Source organism: Ambystoma mexicanum, chromosome 5p (assembly GCF_040938575.1).
Source record: "Ambystoma mexicanum isolate Mex_15411 chromosome 5p, UKY_AmexF1_1, whole genome shotgun sequence".
Taxonomy (NCBI): domain Eukaryota; kingdom Metazoa; phylum Chordata; class Amphibia; order Caudata; family Ambystomatidae; genus Ambystoma; species Ambystoma mexicanum.
In genome coordinates this window covers 215,210,924-215,225,847 of record NC_090930.1, presented here as the reverse complement: position 1 = coordinate 215,225,847, position 14,924 = coordinate 215,210,924, and the positions used below count along the sequence as shown (strand labels likewise).

Below are 14,924 nucleotides of genomic sequence, written 5' to 3'. Positions count from 1 at the left end.
GAAAGGCAGGCCGTGGTCCAGGACTTTTAAGGGGTGGCACACTTCCCCAAAGTGCTTGGTGCCATTGATTGCACCCATGTGGCTCCAGGTCCTCCTAGGGCCACTGAGCACATCTATCGCAACCGCAAGCACTGGCATTCCATCAACGTGCAGGTGGTATGCGATGTCAAGGGAATAATCACTTCTGTCTAAGCAAACTATCCAGGGGCCACCCATGATAGTTTCATATTCAGAATCTCACCCCTAAACCGGGACCTGGAAGCTGGGAGGCATGGTGACACATGGCTCATTGGTGAGTACAAATGCCTGTGCACATGCATGCATGTCACACACAGAGAAATGGCAAAATCCAACTAATCACAACCATTATCACTTCCCCAGGGGACAGTGCCTACCCTCTGAGCACCTACATGATGACGCCAATACGGAACTCCGCCACACCACCCGAGGTAAGATTCAAGGCAGTCCATATTGCAACCCGGGGCATAGTGGAGCGCACATTCGGAGTGCTCAAGTCACATTTCCGCTCCCTTGACTGCTCTGGTGGCCAGCTGCTATATGTGCCCCCAGTAGTGTGCAGGATCATTGTCGTAGTATGTGTCCTGCACAACATTGCAACCCGGCGGGGCATGCCGGTGGACATGGTGGTGTCCCCACATCCCCAACCACATGCACGCCCGCTGCACATGGGAAGGGAAAGGGCATGTGGCGAGGCAGCCTGTGCCCAGCTTGTGGCAACAATTTTCACCTAAAATCCCACCCCTACAGAGTGCACACAGGCCTGGCACATACCAGGTGACAATCGATGATGACAAAGAGACAGTCAACTGTCATCCCTACCACCCTGAGATTGTTTCCCTGGAAGTGCTACATTGTGTGCCTCCCTAGCTACTTAAAGAGAGCCAATGCCATGTCAGTAAAAGGCACACATTCATGCTGCATAAAGGACTACCAACTTGCAAAACAGCACACCCAAATACTGGTATGTCCCCCAACCCCTCCCAAACCCCATGTCACCCGCCCGAGACACCATGGCATGGCATGCAATGTAAAAGCAACAAAATAAATGCACAACACATGACACAACTGTCACAAAGTGCACCGTCACATATGGAAAAAGGCCACAGACAATTCCCTCTCACATATGAAAAAGAAACTGCACACATAAACATATACTTACCAGCATGCCAAAACATGAATACAGGACCCAACAGTGGCAACGTCTAACAGTGACCAATCACAATAGTCCAAGTATGACAATCTGTCAAAGGCAGCACATCCACCCCTCCCATCTTCAGTGTGTTGCTGGTAGGTAAATGTGGCAGGGTACTGCATACAGCATGAACTGCATCTGCAATGGAGACAGGCAAGGTATCACATGAAGAAGCTACATGTAAATATGCATAGTGAGCAATATTAAATACAAAATACAAATCAACCATGCAGTGGAGAAACCATCACTAATCCCCACTAGGGGTGTATACACAGTTTGGACTACAGACTGGCCACACAACTGATGGAAGCCCAATGCCTCTGTGTAAGTTACTGTCACACAGTGCCACCCTTGTGAGCCCATGGAAAGGGGAAGCAGGAGTGCATATGTGTCTGGACCCCAAGCCTCAAACACAAGACAAGCCTGTATGGGCCCAGCTGGAACACACAGTGGATGCCTACGGGTGCCTCACAAAGCAACACACTGTGACATGAATGCACAATAGAGAAAAAAAAAGAGAAAAAATAAAAATTAAAAAGGAAAAATCAAAAATGGGCATGGGCGACCGGGGCGGGGGGACCACCCAGGTGGGAGGAGGTTGCATGGATGTTGACGAAAAACAAATCCCTCCATGGGCTCATGGCTTGCACGGCTACCCGATAGTGGGAGAACTGCCGTCGCTGTCGTCACCCTCTGGTGCTACATGAGAAGTTGTGTGTGGTACGGGAAGCAGACCATGCAAAGCCCTGGAATGCTCCTCCATGGCAGAAAGCATGCAGGTTTGAAAGGTTTGGTTCTGCAGGATGATGTCCGGAGGTCCCCATGCAGCAAGTCATGGGTAGCACGGAGTTCTACCTGCAAGGCCTCACGTGATGCACAGATCTCCTCACGGGTTGCCTGCAGCTCAGCTGAGATTGTGCGTGTTAGCTGCTCCAGCTGCTGTTCTGACTGTCTATTCCAGAACACCTCAAGTGCACCCAGACTAGCTCTGAGGGAGGTGTTAGCTTCCCTCAGGGCATTCCTATGGGCCCGTTCCTCTGCAGATATGGCTGTGCGCAGAGCCCCCAGTTCAGCCCGTCGGTCCCTGTTAGCGGCCAACATGCCCTGCCTGTGTGAGCGGCATGCAAACCGCTTTGCCTGCTGCTGGAGCTCCACCTGCCTTTGGGGGAGGGGGGATGGAAGTGACCTCCTTATCCACTGCCTGAGCCATCATCTCGCATGATGCCCCCTGTTGTTGTGCAATTGCATACATGGAGATCACAGCCTTCCTTATTCTGACCAAATCTCCTACTTCAACAACCGTTGTCTTCCTCCTGGGAGACTTTACATTCATCTTCTTGACCCACCTTTCCTTTCTTCACCTCCTCCACCACCTTATCAGTCTCTCTGGCTCTACCAAGCCACGCAGGAGACAACAATGTATTTCCATTCCGTCCTCTCATCAGTTCAAAAGAGCTTACCCCTGTTTCAATACTGGGTGCCATCCGCAAAGCGAACAGGCGTTCTTTAACAGCGACCTTTCGGTCACCACCACACACACTCGCTCCTCTGATTCCCTCCATTATACAACGATTCACTCTCTCTATCATGCCATTTCCTTGTGGCTAGTATAGTGCAGTTTTCTTATGCTTTATTCCACACTTGTACAAATACTCTGGAAACAACGAACCAGTAAATTGCTGACCGTTGTCCGTTAGGACACTCCTGGGAAGTCCTTCTCTCTCAAAAATATCCTCCATGAATCCCACAACAGCTTGGCAAGTTACATCCCTCATTACCTTAAATTCAGTCCACCTCAAAAATATATCAATCAAGGCAATTACAAACCTTCCTCGCCCCTTACCCATATCCACAGGACCCAAAACGTCAATGGCAAGATCTTGCCAGACACCTTTTGGTGCCGTAACTTTTCTTAGCAGCTGCACAACAGCTGACACGGTCTTTCCAGACTTAGTACAGACCACACATTCACCAACTACTCTCTCAATTTTGCGATCAAGACACGGCCACCAATACTCTCCCTTTATAATTTCCTTGGTCTTGCAAACACCAATATTACCTTGGTGTGCAATTTTAATCAACTTCACCCTCAAACTCCCAGGAACAACCAAGTTATCCCAGCGATATAACAGCCCATCTTTCACCGACAACTCCAATCTCACCTCCCACAATGATCTTTCCTCACCTGACAACAATTTCTTCTCTAGCCACCCCCCCTGACAAAACCAACAATGCGTTTCCACCTTTCATCTGACTGTAATGCTTCGGCCCATTCCTCCTTTTGTATTATTCCTTCGACAGTGACAAAAACCATATTGCCAACAACCACATGATCCTCATCCCCACCTTCATTAATATCGTCAACTCTGAATCTGGAAGCATAATCCGCCTGCACATTATTTTTACCCAGTACTGCCTCAATGTTGAATTTTAGACATTGTAACCTAGTTACCCAGCAGGCAACTCTCCTCGAAACCTTATCAAGTCCATTACTCTCAAAGATTGCCTTTAAAGGTTTATGATAGGTTCTGAGGGTGAATTCTTGGCCCCACACAAAGTTTTTGAGTTTCTCAATTCTCCAATGACATGCTAGGGCTTCCTTCTCTAGGACCGAATAATTCAACCCAGCACCCTTCAACATGCAGGAGGCATGCATCACCACTCTCTCGACACCATCTGCTCCCATTTGAGACATCACCACGCCAATCCCCTTTTCGCTGGCATCTACAGAAAGAACGGTTCTTTTCTTGGTGTCATACATAGCTAATGGTTTAGCCATGTCGATCCTTAGTTTTATCTCTTCAAATTCCCTCTGACAATCTCTGTCCCATTCAAACTCCGCACCCTTCCTCAACAACACCCTTAAATTGGTCACTCTATCAGCATAGTTTTCCACAAACCGATGGTAAAATTCTATGGTACCTAGAAACGACCTCAATTCGGCTTTATTCCTCGGGACATGCATTTTCTTAATGCCATCTACCAAATCTCTCCTAGGTTTCAGGCCCTCCTCTGATATTTAGTGACCCAAGTACTCAACAGATCAGGTACAAAAGACACATTTTCTCCTCGCAGGGTTATACCCTGATCTTTAAAAATCCTCAAAACCGTCTCCACTTTTTTTTTCCAAACCCTCTCTGCTCTTACCACATATAGGTACATCATCTTGGAAACACCCAACATCACTCTCTCCCTTTAGTAGCTTATCCATTACTTTTTGGAAAACTGATGAGGCTGAAATCAGCCCAAAAGGCATACAGCGAAATTTATATATGCCTTCATATGTGATAAAGGCAGTGAGTTTTCGCGATTCAACGTCCAAATTAATTTGGTGATATGCACTTGCCATATCCAGTTTAGCAAAGTATTTTGCATTGCCAATCCGACTCAACAGTTCACACATATTTGGGAGTGGGTGGCGATCAGCTATAACACACCTGTTCAATTCCATCAAATCTACACAGACTCTCAACTCTCCACTAGATGTCTTAACCACCACAACTGGGGAAACCCACTCTACAGCTTTAGCTGGTTCAATAATACCTGCCTTCTCAGTTTCCTTAACTCCTCCCTCACAGCATCGCGCATAGTCATGGGTAAAGGTCTAAGTTTGGCACACACCAGGGTACTCCCTTCCTTCAACGTAATTTTGTGCACCATGCCCTTAAGACACCCCACACCTTTGTTAAAGACTTCCGGGTATCTTGCAATCAAACCATCCACATCTCCTCCCGTCCTGTCGGTCCTTACAAAACTACCAATGTTGAGAACTTGTTCCTTGCTGTTGGGATCCAATTTAATACCTAATCCCCTTTGTTCCTTCCACCCAAGTAAGGTTTCCCCCTTCTTTGCAACATACATTTTTCCATACGTCCCCCCCCTTTAAAACAGAAGTGGGCGGTACAACATCTCAACAATTCTATTTTGCCCCCATTGTAGTCTCCGGGATTCTTATCAGATGGTATCAAATCTAACATTCGCCCACGGACAACATTTTCATATTTAGCACGTGACATCAACGTAATCTTAGAGCACAAATCCACTAGCATTCTCACTGGTTGACCATTCACCATAACCCAAGCAGCAGGGTGTTCACACTCATCAGTTTCTGTACATTTTACCATATTAACTGTGACAATCTCATTCTCAGACTCTTCACCTTCTCCTGATGACCCCACATCACAATCCTCAACAAACATGGTACCCTTTCCCCCTCCAATGTGATAATTTTTTAAACAATTTTCAGTGCCCCCACCTCTTACATTAATTGCAATTAGCCCGTCTCTCAGGACATATGGGGGAAGTTAATAATGGCAAATGGCATGCACTACCACACCTGGAACACAGTCATCTTTCTTTGGTCCTCTCTGCGCACTATCCTTCTGGGTAATTTGACTCCCCACCGGACCCCTCTGGACAACATCATTGCCTCTCGTATACTTGCGTCTCAATTTCTTTTTTTCCTTCGCACAATCATTTTTTTTGTCACCAATCTTCAATACCTCAATGGCCTGTGAGGGTTTTGTTTCTCTGGTACCCAATTTCACAACACATTGCAAGGTATGTTCTATTCTCTTAGCAATACCTATGACCTCGTCCAAACTAGGATCACCTTTCCACCATACTTCTTCATGAATCTTATCGTTTGAGCAGTGTAACATAAACGGATCCCTTATATGCTCATCCAACCCCTCACCAAATTTGCAATTTAAGGATAGAGGACTCAGTGCTGTAATATACTCTTCCAGTTTCTCCATCATGTTGAAATCTCATTCCAAAATGATATCATTCCAGAACTGTGTTGATCTTTGACTCAAAATGCTTGTCAAGTTTCACTAAAGCTGCATCAAAGTTATTCCCTCCCCTTCCACATCCAATTCTGCTGCATCTGGGAGTGTTTCATAAATCCTTTGCCCTTCGTAGCCCAAGAAATGCATCAACATGGACAATTTCCTCTCAGTAGACATTCCATTACCACAAGTTGCCTTTACATAATGCAAAAATCCCCTCTTCCAGGGGCCCCACTTGATTCTAGGCGGACCTGGGGTGGGCATAAACATCTGGGGACCCGGAACCCCTGATAAAGCCATTTCCAAAACGTTGCACTAAACAAACCTCAAAGATGCGTGCCACCAAGTACAATATGCTGAGAAGATCAGCACAAGGATTTAGTACTATTGCTGCCATATGAGATTGCCCAGAATGCAGTACTATTGCTGTGTTGCTTCTCACCTGTGCAAACAGCAAACGTTTACAATACTCACTGGCGTAAAGTATCACTCCAGAACAGTCAGGGAGAAATCGTCCTTCACACACTGTGCACCAACGCCTCTGTTGCCGCCTTCCCTAATGGGCCCTGGGTGGGGAACGCATGCAGGAAAATCTGATGCTTCCTCCAATACGAGCGTATCACTAATGCTTGGTCTCTGAAATGCAGTCATTGACAGGGCGACAAACTACCTTGTTGCGGGGCGCAAGGAGCGTAAAGTCAACGGTACGTACCTGAAGTGCCGTTACGTGACAAGCCTCCTATCAGGCGTCTCCTATCAAGCTGTGGCAACCTCAGAGGCCAGGGCCGGTTTCGCTCTCCTCCGGAAGAGCGAACGAGGCAGGAGCAGATTGCTCGTGACAGTGAGCCGCCAAACCGCTACTGTCTGGAGCGCAAATACCTGCGTCGTCCCGGAGAGCGATCCTCCACCTCAATTACCGCTGAGACACTGCAGCACACAGCGCACGCCACAGGCTGCTGTCCACTGTTCCGGCCGATGCCAGGTTTGGTCGGGCTGTCCTCCAAACCCACAACGCTGAATCACTCCAGCATGCAGCGTAGGATGCAGGTGACTGTCCCCCTTTTTTGGACTGATTCAGCGCTAGGCTGAGCAGCTCTCCACCACGCCGTCACGAGGAATGGGGCAGCGCGGCAACCATCAGTGAAAACAGCAGGACTAATGATCGCTCCTTAAGAGGCAGGCACCGGGGTTGGGGGTCTCAAGTCTTGGCCGGATGCTCCGTAAGGATGAGAGTCGTCGCTCCTTACTTTTCACATCCCATTCTATTCGCCTATGTTATGAAAGTCACCACGCCAGGTATGATTATATAAGAGTTTAATGTGCATATGCAAGACAGGTGCAGAAGACCCCCAACCCGTCCAACAGCACAACGCCAACTGCAAAATACAAATAAAAACATTCCCCTGAGATTCCATAGACAGCAACATTATGACATCATATTCATATGTCCAATGGCAGGACATCAGGAATGCATAACATGTCCACGGTAACCAACCAGCATCCTCACAATAGTAATAGCCCATATACAACAGGGATGCCTCTGTCCAGGCCCGTTCACAGGTAGGGGATGCGTCTACAACAACTGGCCATCCTCTCCCTGCGGACGTGGCAATCCGTGACCATGCGCAGCCTGTCCTAGTCGGTGTGGCAATGCGCACGCATGGTATTCGGGATGACGCGCATGGTTCTAGGCAGGACAGTGCATGTCATTTGGAATACCTGCGTGGCTGCCTCGACCTGCTAGGACAGGTCACTGGCGCAGGGTTCCTCCATGTGCTGGATGCTCTGGCGACCCCCTCCTCAACTGCACCACCTATGCGCCAATCGTCCGTGCCATCTTCCTGTCCATGTATCACCTGGGCCCCCTGTGGAGCTGCCCCTGAGCCCACGGCCAGGCTGGTGGAGAGCAGATCCCTGCCACAGTAGGGAGTTGGAGGTCCAGCAGGGGTGGTCACGCCACCAACTGGACCCCAGCAAATGGAAGATGTGCAGGCATCATCAAGTAGGACATGTGCACAACAGCGCCTGGGGATTCCATCAGCCCAGAGGCCGTCGTGGTGGCAGAGGCAGTTAGCTCTGAGGCAGCAGCAGGCTCGGCATGGGAGGCATCATCGCTCGGCGCCAACAACATCCCGGGGGCAGGCATCGGCCGGCAGGGGGACCCAGGACTGGGTGTGTCTTCCGTGTGGCAGCGGTTGGGCCAGCAAATCAATGCAGAGTGGCGGCGGGAGGAGAGGGCATGGCTCATGATGGTCAGGGCGGAGAACTCCATGCACCAGGCTTTGAGGCGGGCTGAGTGCCTCGAGGCAACTCACAGGGAGTTGGTGGATGCCATGGCTGCATCCCTGTGAGACCTCGAGGCCAAGGAACAGGCCCACCTCCGGAACATCGACGTGGAGTTCGATGATGCCCTGGGCCGGAACATCAATAAGTGAGCTGTCGGACTAGCCCGCCGCCTTTGTACATAGTTATTTTAGCATAGGTTTCCATTCTTTTTATTTATGATTTGGATTCCACAGACTTTGCTCTTCCTTTTTGTATATATTTCTGTTTTTGATAGGATATTAGCTAGGTTTCCTTTATTTTTGGGATCATAGAGCCTTGTGACTTACTTTGTGAATAGTTCCGGACATGTACATACTTTATTTTTATTTTTATCCCATAGAGTAATGGTTTTGTTATGGTTTTCAATTTTGGATTTATTTTAATGGACTTTGGTAATGGACCACTTTAAAGTTTTCATTTCTTGGATTTTTCTTTTTCCTTGGATTCTCTCTTCTTTTTGGTATTACTTTGATAATTTGTTCATTTGCATGTGTGGTTTTGATTTTGTCATTTTGTTATCTTTTTAATACATTTCACAAATCTTCATTATTGGTGTGGTCTACTCTCATTAGTTTTGTGCATGTGTCATTGTCCATTGCCTCTGTCATGTGTCACCACTGTGTGGCTATGTTGGATATGTCTTTGGGTGCATGCGTGTGCTTTATTGAAGGTAAAGGTGTGGTGCTTTTACTGGGGAGTGGGTACAATATGTGGTTGTGTGTTTGGACTGGAGTGCTGCGGCGTGGGGTGGGATTTGGGTTGGCATTTCTGACATGGGACTCTATTCTGACAGCACGTTGGGTGGTGGGACATGAGTCTGAGACTGCTGGCAGGTTGCCGTCAATGGGGGTGTGGTGGGGGGAGTCTGGGCCTGCTGGCAGGTTGCCGTCAATGGGGGTGAGGTGGGGGAGTTGGAGCCTGCTGGCAGGTTGCCTTCAATGGGGGTGGGGCGGGGGGACATGAGTCGGGGCCTTTTGGTAGGTTGCCGTCAATGGGGGTGTGGTGGGGGGAGTCAGGGCCTGTTGGCAGGTTGCCGTCAATGGGGGTGGGGTAGGGGGACATGAGTCGGTGCCTGCTGGCAGGTTGCCGTCAATGGGGGTGGGGTAGGGGGAGTCAGGGCCTGTTGGCAGGTTGCCATCAATGGGGGTGGGTTGGGGGAACATGAGTCGGGGCCTGCTGGCAGGTTGCCGTCAATGGGGGTGGGGTGGGGGGACATGAGTCGGGGCCTGCTGGCAGGTTGCCGTCAATGGGGGTGGGCTGGGGGGACATGAGTCGGGGCCTGCTGGCAGGTGCCAGTCACTGATGGGGGGGACATGAGTCGGGGCCTGCTGGCAGGTGCCCGTCACTGATGGGGGGGGACATGAGTCAGGGCCTGCTGGCAGGTGCCCATCACTGGTGGTGGGGACATGAGTCGGGGCCTGCTGGCAGGTGCCCGTCACTGGTGGGGGGGACTTGAGTTGGGCCTCACAAGTGTTTGGTGCCATGTGGGCTGCCTGCAGGGCATGGCCAGGGGTGTAGGGAGGCCCCTGTGGTGTGTGCTGACTGTGGGGCATGCCCAGGGGTGTAGGGTGGTCATCTGTGGTGTGGGCTGCCTGCAGGGCATGCTCAGGGTGGATGGGCTGCCTGCGGGTCATGGTCAGGGATGATGGGCTGGCTGTGGGACATAGTTAGGTGTGTATGGGGGCCCTTGTGGTGGAGGCTGCCTCTGGGGCATGCCCAGGGGTGTAGGGTGGTCCCCTGTGGTGTGGGCTGCCTGCGGGGCATGGTCAGGGGTGTAGGGTGGTCCCCGGTGGTGTGGGCTGCCTGCGGGGCATGGGGAGGGGGGGATCGCACACCCGGGAGGGCCCACGCTGCCAAATCGTGTGTAATGCACACTCGTGTACCCCGCAATACACGTACCCTGCTCCCGCCAGCGAAATTGTGTGTAAAGCGCACTCACGCACCCCTCAATACACGTACCCGTTCGCCACAGTGAAATCGTGTGAACAGCTCACTCGCGTACCCCGGAATACATGTCCCCCGCTCCCACCAGCAAATTCGTGTTAAAATCTCACTCGCGTACCCCGGAATAAACGTGTCCCTCTCGCGCCACCAAAATTATTTGAAAAGCTCACTGGCGTACCCCAGAGTACACGTAACCCGCTCGCGCCAGTGAAATTGCATGTAAATCTCACTTGCGTACCCCGGAATACATGTACCCCACTCGTGCCAGTGAAATCGCATGTAAAGCGCACTCGCGTACCCAGGAATACACATACCCTACTCCCGCCAGTGAAATCACGTGAAAAGCTCACTCGCGTACCCCATAATACACATACCCCGCTCGCCCCAGCAAAATCGTGTGTAAATCTCACTCGTGTACCCCGGAATACACGTACCCCGCTCGCGCCAGCGAAATAGCGTGTAAAGTGCACTCATGTACCCCAGAATACACGTACCCCGGTCCCGCCAGTGAAATTGCATCGCCAACTCACTCGCATACCCCCAGATTCGCGCACCAGTGTGTTGAGGAGCCACATGCACCCCATGCAGGCAGCCCACACCACAGGGGACACCCCTACAACCCTGGCCATGTCCTGCAGGCAGCCCATCACCCCTGACCATGCCCCGCAGGCAGCCCTCACCACAGGGGACCACCCAACACCCCTGTCCATGCCCCGCAGGTAGCCCACACCACAGGGAACACCCCTACAACCCTGACCATGCCCCATAGGAAGCCCACACCCCAGGGGATCACCCAACAGCCCTGTCCATGCCCCGCAGGTAGACCACACCACAGGGGAACCCCCTACACCCCTGGCCATTCCCCGCAGGCAGCCCATCACCCCTGACCATGACCCGCAAGCATCCCTCACCACAGGGGACCACCCAACACCCCTGACCATGGCCCACAGGGAGCACCCAACACCCCTGTCCATGCCCTACAGGCAGCCCACACCACAGGGGACACACCTACAACCCTGACCATGACCCGCAGGCAGCCCACACCACAGGGGACTACCCTACACCCCTGTCCATGCCCCTCAGGCAGCCCACACCACAGGGGACACCCCTACAACCCTGAACATGCCCCACAGGCAGTCCATCACCCCTGACCATGGCCCGCATGCAGCCCTCACCACAGGGGACCACCCAACACCCCTGTCCATGCCCCACAGGCAGCCCACACAACAGGGCACCACCATACACCCCTGTCCATGCCCTGCAGGCAGCCCACACCACAGGGGGCACACCTACAACCCTGACCATGACCCGCAGGCAGCCCACACCACAGGGGACCACCTTACACCCCTGTGCATGCCCCTCAGGCAGCCCACACCACAGGGGGGACTTTTTACACGCAATTTGCTTTGCGCAGGCAGGGTACGCGCATTGCAGGGGGCGTGCAAGGAGATTTCATGTGATTTGGCTTCCCATGCATGGTACGCATATTCGTGGGGTTACGGTAGGCCTTTTACACATGATTTTGTAGGTGCGAGCAGGGTACGCTTATTCAAGGGGGTGCGCGAGTAGATTATCACGCATTTTGGCTGCCACAAGTGTGGTACGCATATTGAAGGGGGTGCGCAAGGAGATTTTCACACATTTTGGCTGCTGCAAGCAGGGTACGTGTATTCAAGGGGGTAGGCGAGTTCAGTTTCACACATTTTAGCTGCCACGAGCGTGGTACGCGCAGTTTTTCATGCTATTATAGTGTAGGGGGCCTGTAAACTGGTCCAGGGTTAGCGTGGCCCTTTGCGCCGTATTGGGGATTTCTATGGCTTTTTCTGCCGCAAGGGGCGTTCTTGGGGGCGTAACTGGCGCTGCTGGATGTTCGCTGCGCCACGGCTGCAAATGGCTTGGGAAATCCATGAATACGCAGTGCGCCTGAATGCTGTTTGGCGCACACGGCTGGCGCACGCTCCCTCTCTGCGCTGGCCACATGTGCTAATTCTGCGATGAATTCTATGAATTACCCCCAAAATGTGTATGGAATATTGGGTGATGAAGATTAAGAAAGAGAATGAACTACAGATTGGAGAGCAGAAGGACCAGCTTTATGCAGAGGGGCAAATAAGCCACCTGAACTGAGGGTTTGCTGACAAAATGATGTCTGGTTCATTGGGTTCCTTGCTGGTTCTCCCAAAATCAGAGGTTATATCTTAAGAGGTAAATTAATAAGAACCCCTACCAATCCCCTTACTGTCCAAATTGATCAGGGTAAAATCTGGGAAGATAAAATGACTGGCAATGCAGAGGGGTGTAATTTGAAAATATTGACATAGGTGCAAATAATACAATGTTCTGGGTTCTCATCTATATTAAATACAAGGTGAGATGTTCTTTAAAGTCTAATCCACTTTGTGCTAAAAACAAAATTCAAAACTGTATAATGTCACTGTAATGTGGAATTGCCATTGCAGAGTTAAATATTATTTGAATTATAAGTAGTGGGTTACACTGATTTAGAGACAATTGGAATGAGGATTCAACAAGGGAACCCTCCCGTCCCCTGCACACTTTAGGATGTTTGGACTAAGTCCACTACTGTTTTCTCATATTAATACAAAAAACATATAAACCAAAGAGATCAGTTGTGTGTTTTTATAGCAAAAGTTTATATCTAAAGTGTCAAATACACAATATTTCAAAAGGAGAAACATTTACAAATTCAAGAAGCAAAGCAGTGCAATAGTAGGTCACAATAAATTTGAAACAATGGTGGAATCCAATTCATGTGGCGACGCGTTTCGAGGATACTTTCCTCTTCTTCATATGGCCAAAATTGAATTCTTCATACAAAAGGAAAAAAACAAAGGGGAGAACGTTTGTACAAGTTTTTTATACCTTGAGGTAATTCATTAAACTCATGCTGTACATTTCAGTCTCATCTGTGAGCCAGAACAGACTACATTGTCAGAGAAATTGTAATTAATCTAGTAACACAAGGGCACGTTCATTCCCAGTTAAATTCAGGGTGAGGGGAGGCGAAGAGGTTCAGAGAGACATTTCTAGTCCAGTGCAAGAGAATTCGTCGTCCAAAAGTGTTTAGAAAGAATGTAGGTAGGTAAAGGAGCCATGTAGGACAAGATATAAGAAAGTATAATTACCAGTAAGCAAAGTGTTCAAGGGCATCGGGTGCAGATAGAGATCCTTGGTGGTGAATCAAGCGATGTGTAGATCCTCCACGGGAAATATAGTTTGCTGTAGTCAAGAAGAAGCTTTGGAGCATAGCTCTGGGGTGAAAGCTAGAGTAATGTAGCAGGTTGTTTGCATCAGTTGGTTTATGATATGGATGTAGCGACTACGTTGTTACTAATTCTCAAATTAACATCCAGGAAGTGGAGATATGGATTACCGACTTCCATGGTGAACTTGATACGAGGATGTATTGAATTGATGTACTCAAAAAACAGGTCCAATTCTGCACGTGTGCCACACCATATGCCAAAAATGTCATCTATAAATCTCTTCCATGTCAGGATGTAAGGGGACAATGTGGGATGTTCTAACACATTTTGGCTAACAGATGTTACACAGTGTTTAACGTGAATTAACCCCGACTATATCAGGCTTCCACGCCGTTCGAATATTTTCTCCAGCACTTGCCACTCCTCTTGTACACACCACAGGTACTACATTTCTTCTAGTGCTTAGGGTTGAACTTACCTTTAATCATAGTTTGATTTCTACTCACTTGCTCCTCATTTTTGTTGCAGCTGTGTCTTCTTCTTGACTACAGCAAACTATATTTCCCGTGGAGGATCTACACATCGCTTGATTCACCACCAAGGATCTCTATCTGCACCCGATGCCCTCGAACACTTTGCTTACTGGTAATTATACTTTCTTATATCTTGACCTACATGGCTCCTTTACCTACCTACATTCTTTCTAAACACTTTTGAACGACGACTTCTCTTGCACTGGACTAGAAATGTCTCTCTGAACCTCTTCTCCTCCGCTCACCCTGAATTTAACTGGGAATGAATGTGCCCTTGTGGTACTAGATTAATTACAATTTCTCTGACAATGTAGTCTGTTCTGGCTCACAGATGAGACTGAAATGTACAGCATGAGTTTAATGAATTACCTCAAGGTATAAAAAAACTTGTACAAACGTTCTCCCCTTTGTTTTTTTCCTTTTGTATGAAGAATTCAATTTTGGCCATATGAAGAAGAGGAAAGTATCCTCGAAACGCGTCGCCACATGAATTGGATTCCACCATTGTTTCAAATTTATTGTGACCTACTATTGCACTGCTTTGCTTCTTGAATTTGTAAATGTTTCTCCTTTTGAAATATTGTGTATTTGACACTTTAGATATAAACTTTTGCTATAAAAACACACAACTGATCTCTTTGGTTTATATGTTTTTTGTATTAATATGAGAAAACAGTAGTGGACTTAGTCCAAACATCCTAAAGTGTGCAGGGGATGGGAGGGTTCCCTTGTTGAATCCTCATTCCAATTGCCTCTTGTTTGTAGGGGTCTTGTGCCATGGCCTCAGTTCCTCCCCCGCACCTAAAATTAATCTACAGCATCTCTTAAATGCATGTTTCATTGCCATTTAATTTGAGGTGTGCATCAATAATCAACCTTACACTGATTTAGA

The 14,924-nt window shown here is 49.1% G+C and overlaps 1 long non-coding RNA gene across 2 annotated transcripts in view; it reads left to right on the top strand.

Annotated features, from left to right (window-relative positions):
* The window catches only part of LOC138481635 (uncharacterized), a 48,096-nt gene extending 33,441 nt beyond the window's left edge, over positions 1-14,655 (top strand). For both annotated transcript variants that reach the window (XR_011274301.1, XR_011274300.1), the window contains 2 exons: positions 14,028-14,144; positions 14,464-14,655. This is a non-coding gene — a long non-coding RNA (uncharacterized lncRNA). The remainder of the gene's footprint in view (positions 1-14,027; positions 14,145-14,463) is intronic.
* The last annotated feature ends 269 nt before the right edge of the window (positions 14,656-14,924 follow it).